This window comes from Brassica napus, chromosome C4, assembly GCF_020379485.1.
Source record: "Brassica napus cultivar Da-Ae chromosome C4, Da-Ae, whole genome shotgun sequence".
Taxonomy (NCBI): Eukaryota; Viridiplantae; Streptophyta; class Magnoliopsida; order Brassicales; family Brassicaceae; genus Brassica; species Brassica napus.
In genome coordinates, this window is record NC_063447.1 from 11,564,333 (window position 1) to 11,578,133 (window position 13,801).

Sequence of the window (13,801 nt, forward strand, 5' to 3'; positions counted from 1 at the left end):
GAGCTTAACTTTTAGATGTAATCAGCCAAAATGTGACAAAGAATAACTTATGAGCAAAACAATAATCTTAAGCCCGATTCAATTTCTACAGCACATGTATGGACTAAATCAGCGGTTCCTGATCACGTGAATAAGACCACAAATGTGGTCACATTGCTCGTCCTTTTTCTTTTGTAACCGATGAACTCGTGAACACACGTCTCCACCATTTCCAAATCGTACCCATTACTTCCATTTTCTTCCATACATTGGACACGTCGGCGGCATTGGATACTTATTACCTCTTGAGTCATAAGTTCAATTTTGTTGGGGCATGTTATGTTTAATCCCTAAAGGTAAAATGCAATAAATGTTGTGAGTTGTGACATGTTATAAATAGAGTTGGTTGCTAACTTGCTAGCTATCGCCATTATTACCGACTTACTGTACATATTGCCAAGTACCAACAAACGCCAGGCCAAACATGGAAGTGATTCAAGCGACGTACAGATACATAATCCTCTTTGACGTTTTTATATAAACACTTAACACAAATACTCAGTTATAACATGAATTTGATTATAACTCGATCTGTAAATTACGATCGTAAGTATGCTCTTGCTAATCTCGATAACATATTTGGCAGATACGTGTACGTATATCGGATATGTTACAAAACATTCACCCAATGGCATTTGATGATCTATGTGTATGGTAGTGCACAATATTCCCGGTTCTTAGTTGTTTGTACCAGACATTTTCTCCTAAGTAACGTTGCAAAGAAAAAAAAACGGTCTGTTTTGATAACTGTTAATTAGTGAATTATTCAAGATTCTTGTGAAGGAGAAGGAATGGTTCTTGTCCGAAGAAGCGACAAGAGAATGCTTGAAGTTTGATGTAATGGGAGCTCGATTAAGTATTGTAATGGGCCCATTTGGGGTGCTTATTATTTTATTTTTTTTCAGATTAAAATTAAAAACTCACCAATCGTGGGCCGTCACGTGTCAGAGGGGCCCGCGAACAGTCGAAAAACCTCTCCAAAATCGCTGATTATTTAGCCAGCAGAAACCCCCTATTTTCGAAAGAAAATATTACACCATAGGGCAGTTTTAAGTTTTCTATAACACTATGAAACAGTTCTTGCTACTAGAGCAGTTTTTTCTAACCAAAACCCACTTTCTACCTATATAAATTGAAAGATTTACAGTATGAGTCACTTTTCATGTTTGTTATTACATTATAAGACACTTATAGCTACTCAGACACTTTTATTAACTAAGACTACGGGGAAGCCCATAAACCAAATCAACAAGTATGCTTCTAGTTGTCTTTTATGCTAACTAAATTACAATTGATATCAGTTTTGGCGGGATTCAAGCACAGCCTTGATTACATTTGCTTATCTAATGGCTAAGATTCTACGGACAAAACTTGATATGACACATATCTACTACTACATAGTGACAATTAGATATATTAAAATAAAAATGATCTGATGGCCTAGATTTAATCAACAATTCAGATAAATTAATTTTATTTCTTTCTCATCTCACATTGTCTTCATTATTTTCTCATTCCAATAGACTGCGACAACTCCGGGTGATGAGCCGTGGTAGCTGGTGAAAGCGGAGGTGAAGAGTTGTGCCGGTGATGGTGGTGGTGACGCAATACCACAACTTAAGTTATGATCGTCTCTTCTCTGCAGTCTTGGATACAATTATTAAAGATGACAAAATTTCGCGATGGCTCCGGCTCGACAAGGATATCAAACTCTATCTACCTCCGGTGAGAGTGATGAATCTGGTGGTGATGCTTCATAGCCACCATTGTGAAGCTTCTTTTGGTCGTGGCACACCAACTCCATTCACAACGACAACGGTGATGTATACGAAGGCGAACATGATGGAGATGACAGTAGAAATGAAGATGATGTATGATGGCGGAGACGGTGGCGACATCGATGTAGACGGCATCGGAAATACAGTAAATGCTATACGCCTTCCCCTCCGTATGTATATTATGCTCTCTTCTCTGGTATCCTTTCCAGTATCTCCTCCACCATTCGTTGCAGTCTCCAACACCATTCTTTGTGGTCTCAACCATTGTTCTCTGACCTCTTATAAACTTATGGAATCGTTCTATGGCATCTCCGCCACCATTCCCCTTTATATTTACATCCTTTTGTTCCTTTTTAAATTCTCACGGGTCATCTGAAGGAAGAGATAAATGTGTAGAGGAGGTTAAAGTACTCAAATATATATTTTTGAGATCTTTCAATAGTTTGGTCTTTGTAAAGATGAGATTTTGCTTTGTGTTTGTGTGGATGATAGATATCTCTAAGCAGTGAGAATGAGAGAGATATTGTTGAGGTGTGTATGGACTGATAAACCAATGTTTCAAGTTGTAAAATTCACATTGCTCATAAAATATCTGAAGAAGAGACTGAGGAAGAGTTTGAAGTCAAGGAATGCACTAACGATGAGTTTCATGTACATGTGGATACTAGTATTCCGGTGTACATGTGGCCATCGGTTTCAGGTGTACATGTGGATACTGAACTTTCGTGTACATGTAGATAGTATACTTCAATGTACATGTGTTTTGAGATGAAATTTATTTCTATAATAAGTCTATGTGTGCTCAAACTCATATGTACATTTATACACCTCCTTTTAATTTATTGATGTACTCCTTTTAAGAGTAGCTCTATGATTCCTTCACACTTACATAAATATAACAATAGCTTACACCCCCAAATCTCATGTAGTCATATTGTAATGCATATGTTACCAACTTTGAATAGCACTAACTTGTTTTACACCATTTAAGTTTTTGTTGTTTGTTCATGTGTTCTTGTTATCCATGTGTACACCAATTTTCACGTGTACACACATGTTCATTTGTACATATGTACACCATCAACATAAGCACATGTCTTTTGGCTTATTTTGCTTCAAATTTATAGACACTATAGCTTACATTTACCTTACATGTGATTACAGTAGTCAAATTTTTATATATTGTGTCAGATTTGGCATATCGCCATTGTCTACTAAGGGGTGTCAATTCGGGCTGGTCCGGCCCAAACCCGCTAAGCCCGTAAACCACTGTTCTCCGACGTCTTATGAGCTTATGCTATCGTTCTATGGCTTCTCCGTCACCATTTTCCGTTATGATTTACATCCTTTTCTTCTTTTTTAAATTCTCATGGGAGGATAGATATCTATAAGCAGTAAGAATGAGAGAGATGTTGTTGAGGTGTGTATGACCCATAAGCCGATGTTTTAAGTTGTAAAATTCACATTTCTCCCAAGATATCTGAGAGGAGACTGAGGAAGAGTTTGAAGTCAAGGAATGCACTAACGATTTTTGGTGTACATGTGGATATTGAACTTTGGAGTACATGTAGATAGTTTACTTCTCTGTACATGTGTTTTGAGATGAATTTTATTTCAATAATGTGTCTATGTGTTCTCAAACTCATATGTACATTTGTACGCCTCATTTTAATTTATTGATGTGCTCTTTTTAGAGTAGCTCTATGACTCTTTCACATTTACATAAATATAACAATTGCTTACACACCTACATCTCATGTAGTCATATTGTAATGCATATGTTACCATCTTTACATAGCACTAACTTGTTTTACACTATTAAGTTTTCGTTGTTCATGTGTTCTTTTTATTCATATGTACACAAGTGTACACAAATTTTCATTTGTACATATGTACACCATCAACATAACCACCTGCCTTTGGCTTATTTTGTTTCAAATTTATAGACACTATAGCTTATATTTATATCTATTAGGTGATTACACTAGTCAAAATTTTATATTGCATCATATTTGACATTTTTTCATTGTTTACTTACTTATACTGCTATGTACATACACCACTTTTTACACCTTGTGTACACACCACCATGTACACATGTACACAAAAAAATATGTACATAAGTCCACAAAAACATAGCAGTATAAGTATGTTTACTTAAGTGATTTGTCCAGTCAATTACTTAAGTATCTCCCAAAATGTTCTACCTCCTGTACAAAAGTCCACAAAAACAATTTTTCCCACTACCGAACTTAAGGGATTTACCAAAAACATAAGTCCACAAAAACATAAAAATATGATGACACAACCAAGTATACACCATGTGTCGCGTACACATGTACATCAAAATTGAATCTAAAAAATAGTGATTGTATATTATAACTGACAAATCGATCAATTTTTTATGGTGAAGTTGTACACAGATAGGTGGATTGACGATTAGCTAAATATTCATTGATATGTTACTATTTAGTGGTTTTTAACATCTCATTTTAGTCCATAATAATTATTAGATTGCATTTAATTGCTAATATTACATTTTGATTACACAATGAGAAATATGGTGCAAATTCAAAAGGTTAATTATGCACATTTGAAAATTTTGAGGTCAAAACTATAAACTTGCAAATATGAGGGACCAGATGTGAAAAGTAGTAAATTGGCCACTGAATCTCTCCATCCCCGATAGTCAAACCAGTTGGTTACCGGTGAAAGCTTGTAACTCAGATCCCGAACATGACCACCACGGCGAGGAAGATTGCGTTAATCTGACCATGTTGCGACGGAGAGGAGTGGCGGCAGATGATGACGAGACGTGGCTGCGGATGGCAGTGGTGCTATTGTGGCAGAAGAAAAGGTTCGTTCAGATTTTAGGGTTCAATTTGATAGTAAAGGAAACAGAATCGGTGAGCTGGGATCTCGACACCGTCACTTCTGTCGCAATCCAAAACGCATTCACGATTTTTGCAAGGGCAAGTCATCATCGTTTCTATTAGTAAAAAATGTTTAAGAAAATGGAAACTATGAGTAAACCCTACAAGTTATATGGGATAAATAAAGCAAATAGGTAAAAAGATAAATTTCAATCTACTTTCCTTTTCGTGTCCACCAATTTAAATTATTTCAAATTTTAACAAAATTCAACCGAACAAAGAAAGTAACTAGAAAGTACTCTCTGGTTTCACTTTTCAGAGACAACTAAGTAATTGACAGCAAAAAACTACCTCAGTAGCTGTATGTGACCTGCAGTGTAATAAAAAGACAAAAACTATCTTAGAGTGAAAATCACTCTAAATTGAAAGATTTACAGTATTTACAGTATAAGCTAACTAACAATAAAATTAACCAACTAAACTTTTAAAAGGTACCTGGGTTCGAGCATCTTTCTCTCTCCCTTCTCGATTTTAGTCTGACATTCTCTTTTTTAAATCTCATATGAGATGCTTTTTATTTTTCCAAGTAGCTTCACATCTATATCACTAATCGACAACCCAACAGCGGCATTCGATTAGGCGAAATGGCAGCGAACAATACTAAGAAGCATACAATTTGCAGGGAAGAAAATCCAAGAAAAGTAAGAGCAAATTGTTGTCGAAGACACGAACATTGATGAATTTGAGTTCTGGATTCAAGAACTGTGAAACCCTAGATGATGAAAGCTAAAGAAAAATTGATTCTTTTGGTGTTTGTAGTTGACGGGTCAAAAATGAGTTACAGTCCGAGAGCTCCAATTCTCCTCCCCCTCTCTGTCCTCAGCTCCTCCGTCCAAGATGCCAATGAGTTAAAAATCTCCAATTTCTGCAAAATTCGTAACCCTAAGGAACTTGGGAAGAAGATGACATAATTACGATTATGCCATTAATGAATTAATTATTTTAAAAAATTGCGTACACGTAGAGATGTGTACATATGTACATTCTAAGTGTACATGTTTATTAATTAAGTGTACATGTTGATGTTTGTGAAAACCATTAAAATCACCAATATATTATTTACACCACTTTCATCCTTTGTTTTTCCTGATATTTTGTGTTATGATTTTACACTTCTGAAATGTAATGTGTATAATCATGTTGCATTTGTACATTCCAATTCCAAACCATATATACACAATTGCATTTTTTTGGAGAAAATCAACATTTATTTTTGGTAATCGATGTATTGTGATTTTGCATAGTTTTATGTATTAAGATTGTCTGAAGTTGTACACCTTGATTTGGAACTAGTTACCTTGGATCATTTATCTACCACCCATGAGTTCTGTTTTGTCATATTATATAAATCTTTCAGTTACTGTCTTGTTTCATATTGTCACATGTTACCAACAAACAACCAATTGATTGCATTTAGATTGAGCCAAATGACATGTATTCTTAGTGCTTGAAATCCCCTAGAGTTTGGATTGACACCTTAACTACTACAACTACTAAAGGATTAAACTTATCCTACATCAGTAATATTACAACAACTCTCGAAAATATATTTTACATTATGCAAATGTACATTTCTTTAATAATATGTACACAACATGAATGTACAAAATCGACAAGTGCATACGTGTACCATATACATATTATCTTTTAATGGATATTTACATGTACACATATGTTTGAGACACATGTTACATGTTCAACATGTTGTAAAGTTGTGTACATTCGTTAGTTTACATGTGTAAATTAAAGATTTGTGGCGTACATGTGTCCAACAAATGTGGTAGTGTACACAACATGGGTGTACAAAATCACAATGTACATTTACAAAATCACATTGTACATAAATTTACATGTATACATATATAAGGACAAGAAAAAATCAGAATGGACATATGATACATTCCTCTTGTTGGACAAACAGTACTTTCTTATTTTGTGAAAAAAAATTGTGTGTACATTACATTCAAACTGTACATGTGTACACTTAATTTTGTATTATACATCAAAGTGAATATGTATCCATTTTTGACTTTTTGTAGGTTTTTAATCTAAATAACTAAGCTTCTGCGACTTAACCATGTACACACAGGGTCGGGACATCCTTGAAATTTGACTGAACCCAAATATCATTTTTCACACCTATATGTTGTTATAGTTTGAGATTTTTTAATTAACATGTACACATGTATATATTTATTTTGACATTTTTAGTAAGCAACAGTCAGTCCATCTATATAGGCCTAATGACACCACATATTTTGGTATTTTCAATCAATCTATATGTGTATAATGACACCACATATCGTTGCACCACTTCTTACAAATTCGTAAATGTCTAATTGAATTTATTGTTGAGCTACTTGTAATATTTCAAAATAGTGTACATATGGATTGTTGTACATGTAGATAGTGTAATTGTATGTACAACATATCATGTACATATGAATCATTTTTTTCATGTTTTTTAATGAGTGGCATTTTCCTAATTTTAACTTCATCTTCCCCAAAATCGATTAGGGTTTTCTGCAATTCTCTCTATAGCCGCCAGCCATTATTCTCACCTGAATCATCAGTTTTTTTCATTTTTCTTGCTTATTATACCTTTAAACCTGTAGAAATATGGTTTAAGACACTATTTCAAGCTCAAAATTACTCTGTTTCTACAATAAAAACGTAAATTTTGCTTCTTTTTTTTATTACTGTCACAACGCGAAGCGGATGAGTTTCAGAGCACGGCGTGGAAGGAGAAGCTTGGTCGTGTTGATTCATGGCGAAGAAACAGAGGAACCGCAATCGTGTTCTTCATTTTGTTTTCGGTGGCAGATATGAAGAGATTGTATTCTTCATTTTGTTTTCCAGATTTTCTCTTGGGATTTCTCAGGATTTTTCATTTTGTTCTTCAACATCCTGTTCAGATTACGATCTATCAACTTCTTCATTTTGTTACTTTTAGAATTATTTCTCTATTAGAGAAAGAGAAGAAAAATGAGATTAAGAATTGTGGGACTCATTTAGTTGCAAGAATAAACTTAGTTAGCTTGTAGTTGTAAAAAACTACCTTAAGAGCAATAACTGCTCTATCTTGTAATAAAAAACTTGAAACTACCCTAGGATAAAAATAACTTTTTTCGAAAATGGTGGGACCCACCCACTATTTTATTCTTATTTTTTAAGCACTCTCCTAAGCTCCATGGTTAATGCTGCTCTAATGATTATCACAACGGTTTTATATAACACGTGAATTCTCAAACATATCGTATAATATTGAAAATATTACACCCAAAGACAATTTTAAGTTTTTATTAACATAATAAGTCAGTTTTTTCTACCAAGACACTTTCTCCTAACAGATTCCCTTCTACCAAACAATCTAGTTACATTGAAACTAAACAGCTGTGTAACTAAACATGCATTTTAGCGGGAATAAACACACACCACACATCCTTATTTCCAATCGACGGTCCATATTAAATCTGACATTTTTGACAAGACTGATATATGTTTCTCTCCCCAGCCTTTGGATTTACTTTATACTATGTATTCCAATGGTCCAAATTAAATCATGCTGTAAAATCCTTCTTCATATTTGATATTCACTTTTTTGCTTGTTTGGATTTTCTGCAAATCAAACGTTAAGCATTTTCTGCCTCCATTTCCATCGGATTACTACTGTTAATACTCTAACATGTTCTCAAAACCAACGTAATGATAACTCCTTAACAAATAGGCTTATGCTGTAATCTAATCTTTTTATGTTTTTATTTGCAGATCCGCCATGGCAAGTCACTACGTGGTTATTCCTGGAGAGTAGAGATCCACTGACTCCCTCTGGAATTTTGCAATTGATAAAAAAAAGATGTTAAAGATTGCACCAGTCTGTCCCAACATGAGCTTACTTGAATTACAAAACAATGTCAAGAAGGATTTCTTCACCTTCATTGATCCGCCCCTTCCAGCTGTCTTGAGTTATTGGTCTCCTAACACTAAAGAGCTTGTTATTAGACTCACAACACCACCGGTTATACTCACAAATGACGGGGCTGTCTCTTTCTTCTTCCATCACCTAGCATCACCCCAAAGCATCAACTTGTTTGTCATTTTAGAGCCCAATCGAGTCAAACATCAAAGTAGTCAAGTTGATGAGAATTCTCTACATTTGTCTAACGTGTGTACATCTATCAAACAAAACTTGAAAGGCTAAAACTTGTGTACATCTAGTTAAACCAAATCATATGTACACCAATATGTGTACGTACACACTAGTCTGCAAACACTGCTTTATAAAACGTACAACTCTATACGTACACACTAGTTTGCGGACACTGCTTTATAATGTACACAGACCATATGTATGTACATAATGTACACAGATCATATGTACACCAATATGTACAGACTCCATGCTTTATAATGTACACATATCATTCTACATGTACATCGCTTTAATAATATACATATGTACACAAGTAAACATGTACACATGTACATATGACATGTGTACATGTGTATGTTATGAAGCGGTGTATGCAACCATGTGTGTACGTAATAAATCAGGGGGTATATATGCACACAAATCATACATATCCCCCAACAGTTCAAATATACAAATCGTTGCTTATTCACATTACAGTTTTTTTTTCATTTAATCTTCCACCAAAAGACGTATATTTCAATTTTTTCACTAACCATAATGTACACAATGATACTAAACCCACCAAATCTCTAATGTGTCTTTATCTATCAAACAAAACGTACACATGGACACAAATCATATGTACACCTATCATATGTACACTTATCAAACAAAACATACATATGTAAATAAAACATACAACTCTATTACGTACACGTTAGTTTGCGGACACTGATTTATAATGTACACCAATATGTATATAATGTACACAAATCATATGTACACCAATCTGTACAGACTTCCTGCTTTATAATGTACACATATCATTCTACTTGTACATCGCTTTAATAATATACACATATACACAAGTAATGTACACATGTACATATTTACAATGTACACATATTTTGTGTACGCTGCAAATCTGGAACGTATAACATCAACCAAATAAAACATAATACCCTTATGAAAACCACAAATAGGTGCATGTCTTCTGAAAAACAATACCATAAATAGGTCAACATGTCTTAATACATAATACTCATACATAACTCCACACCAAAATAGGTCTACATGCCTTATGAAAACATACTAAAGGTCACTCCATATACACCATCAGTGTTAATACAGAGGGACATCCAAACCCTTTTCCATTCATCCTCTACTGTTTTACAACTGGTTCTCCACCACCACCACCCTTGTGTTTACTTTTGTTGGTCTTTGATTTCTCGTTATACACAAATAGTGGGTCCACTGCATCATCCCCACCCTAGTAGCCTTCGTAATCTCCATCATTGTAATGTCATTCCTTCAACAAATTAAGCATGTAATAGACCTTTTTATCAAAATTTTCTTCATTCCAAACACCTCACCTTTCCTCGTTGCTCCCACAAATCTCCATCATTGGTTTGACAGGCAGCTGTAAGAAAACAAAAAAAAAACAGTATCACATACAAGTACTTGCACACATGCGTACACCACCGTCGGAGTATCTGTGTAAACAACTTTTGCTACATACACATGTACGCTATTGTTTTTGTACACTTATACGCTTAACATCCTATGTACACGGCCACACATGAGAAGTAAGCTTACTTCAAAATCGTGTTTTGCCTTTTGTACGTCCGCCACATTCAGTCTGAAACAGGAATTTTGAAGAGATTTTCAAATCATGAACCCATCAGCTTCGCCATCTCCGGTGTGCCGTTCAGCGCATCTCCGATTTGGGTTTCGTCAAGCACATATGTAACCTACAATAGACGATCTATGGCTGAGTACACATTGACCCTCTCTCACGGGAACCGGTCGATAGCAAATAGCCTCTTCGGTGGTCTTTCGCACACATCCTCAATCTCCACCACCTCTGTCATGATACCAACAGTTTGATGCGGGCATCAAATCCACTGCTCACAAAGTAGACAAGACTTTCCATGTTTGGACTCGGATGAACCTAGACGACATCAAACTCATGGTTCATTTTATTCACCTGGATGTCCCCAAACAAAGGCCACCACTTAAGCCTCCTTATCGGCTAATAAAGATGTGGATCAAATGTATTAAAGGCGTGGTCAACATCTCCTTAATAAGCAGATTTCAATCCCTTGAGATCAGCCCTTTGTACCAGCCATTTGATTCTCTCTTAATTACGATTTGTCCTAAAAATCCGCCTTTCATTTATGTCTTTGATCTTGTCCAAGAGCTATATATAAAGCTCCTCTCATTTCATTGTAAAAGGGACTTGAGTATTGAATAGAAAGTGAGATTTTATCTTGAGAGCTTTTATGCTTGTTCTTGTTATTTCTAAGTTATGTGAGATTCTTTCTTAGGATGCAAGTGTGGAACCTTTATCTTTGTGTGTGATTCATTTAGATTCTGGTTCATGATCTTATCTCAAAGCCTTTCACATCTTTGAGTGGCGATCTTCATTCCATTTAGGCTATCAGTTTTGATTTCTTGTGAGATTAGCTAAGCTGCGATTCTGAGGCTGTATCATTTGGTATCAGAGCTAAAAGCTCCTATCATCTATCCTTTTGTCTTTGTTTTGTTTTTCATTCTATTCTCCAACGAAAACCCAAACAAAAAAAAAATGTTTTCCTCTTTCTTTTTTTCTGTTTTGTTTTTTTTTTCTAAGTTTCAGTAAAAAAATATATAAAGAGATATGGAAAACCAGTCCATCAACAGCAACATGGCGAACCATCCTTGGAGTCTTTTGAAGCAAGAAGATTATTATTTTGCAGGAAGATCAGGCCCTGGTGAGTACTTTGAATGGGAGCACAAGATGAACGAGTTCTTCAATTCTTGCGGCTGTCCAGATTTTGAGAAGGTATACATTGCCGCTGATCAACTCATCAACCAAGCTCAATACTGGTGGAGCCAATCTACTGCAAAAGAAAATCATCGCCGGTATTTTCGAGAATCAACTTGGGATGAGATGAAAAATCTGATGAGGAAGCAATACATCCCACGTGATCAATATCAAGAAATCCGGAGGCAGTTTCGTACACTTTTCCAAGAAGATAAAACGGTCATGGAGTATCACAAGCAATTCAACCATCTTCGCATTCGGCTCAATCCAGGAGTAAGCAATGAGAATGTCATGGACCAGTTTGTTTATGGGCTAAGAGATGAGATTCGTTTTCACCTACAAAGGTACACATGCGATGGTTTGGACGGGTTGGCCCAACAGGCGGCCCAAATGGAGCATGAAAACAAAGAGCCTGACCCGCTTGATCCATCAGAAGAGGTCCAGCAAAATTCGAGGTACATCCTTATATCACATGAGCAAGTTTTGAGGACAAAACTTTTTCAAGGAGGAGGGTATGATGCGGGCATCAAATCCACTGCTCACAAAGTAGACAAGACTTTCCATGTTTGGACTCGGATGAACCTAGACGACATCAAACTCATGGTTCATTTTATTCAGCTGGATGTCCCCAAACAAAGGCCACCACTTAAGCCTCCTTATCAACTAATAAAGATGTGGATCAAATGTATTAAAGGCGTGGTCAACATCTCCTTAATAAGCAGATTTCAATCCCTTGAGATCAGCCCTTTGTACCAGCCATTTGATTCTCTCTTAATTACGATTTGTCCTAAAAATCCGCCTTTGATTTATGTCTTTGATCTTGTCCAAGAGCTATATATAAAGCTCCTCTCATTTCATTGTAAAAGGGACTTGAGTATTGAATAGAAAGTGAGATTTTCTCTTGAGAGCTTTTATGCTTGTTCTTGTTATTTCTAAGTTATGTGAGATTCTTTCTTAAGATGCAAGTGTGGAACCTTTATCTTTGTGTGTGATTCATTTAGATTCTGGTTCATGATCTTATCTCAAAGCCTTTCACATCTTTGAGTGGCGATCTTCATTCCATTTAGGCTATCAGTTTTGATTTCTTGTGAGATTAGCTAAGCTGCGATTCTGAGGCTGTATCACAGTTAGAGACCAAATATGCAAAAGGACATATCACTAAAAAAAGGGAACTAACCATCGGTCTTCTCCTTCCCACGCCGGCTCCGTCTTAGCGACATCTTCTCCGCACAATCTTCTTCTCTGAGCCTTCACTATTAAGAAACTGCTGCCTTCGCCATCTTCTTTCGAAATCGTGCCTTCGTCGCCTCTCAGATTTATCTTTTTCACCTCGATAAAAGCAACAAAAAGTAAGAAATATAATTTTTTACATCCGGTTAATTAACACGATCTCTAAAACTATTGCAGGGGTCCACTCCGAATTTTAAATTTTAAAAACGTAACCAGAAAGAAAAAAAAAACACATTTACCAAACTACCCCATCGGTTACACTTTATCAGGGGCAAGTTGAGACTTTTCAGACATAAACTGCCTCAGTAGTCACAACTGCCCTATTGTGTAATTAAAAGATGGAAACCGCCGTCCAGTGTTAATAACTCTATAATATTTTACCTTTCCATTATTATACAGCTGCAAGTAGTCATATAGATTGTGACAGGTAACAAGAAGGGACAATATGTTTGTAAAAGATATTTAAAGCTTTAAACATTTTACATTTCAATACAGAATGAAGTAATTTAAAAATGAAAAAATGTAGTAATTGTTACGAAAGTCAATAAAAGGAGGAGCCGATTATGTTGAAAATATAAAAGATGTGGGGCCCGCTGCACTATTTGCACAGTAAATCCTACTTTTTAACTTCTATATAAACGATCGATTAGATCGTTTATAAAACACACCTCAACCTTCTCTTCTCTCTCTAATAAACTCTTTCTATCAGTGTTAAAAATTCTACGGGTATAAAATTTCGCCCTTATTTAAATTCCTGCGATACAATAAAATACCAGTTCTTTTTATAACACGTTATCAGCACGATCACTCTGCGGTTCGGTAAAATTTATTTGTATCATTTATACCCTGTTATAATGGTCGGTATACCGCCTCTACTATTATT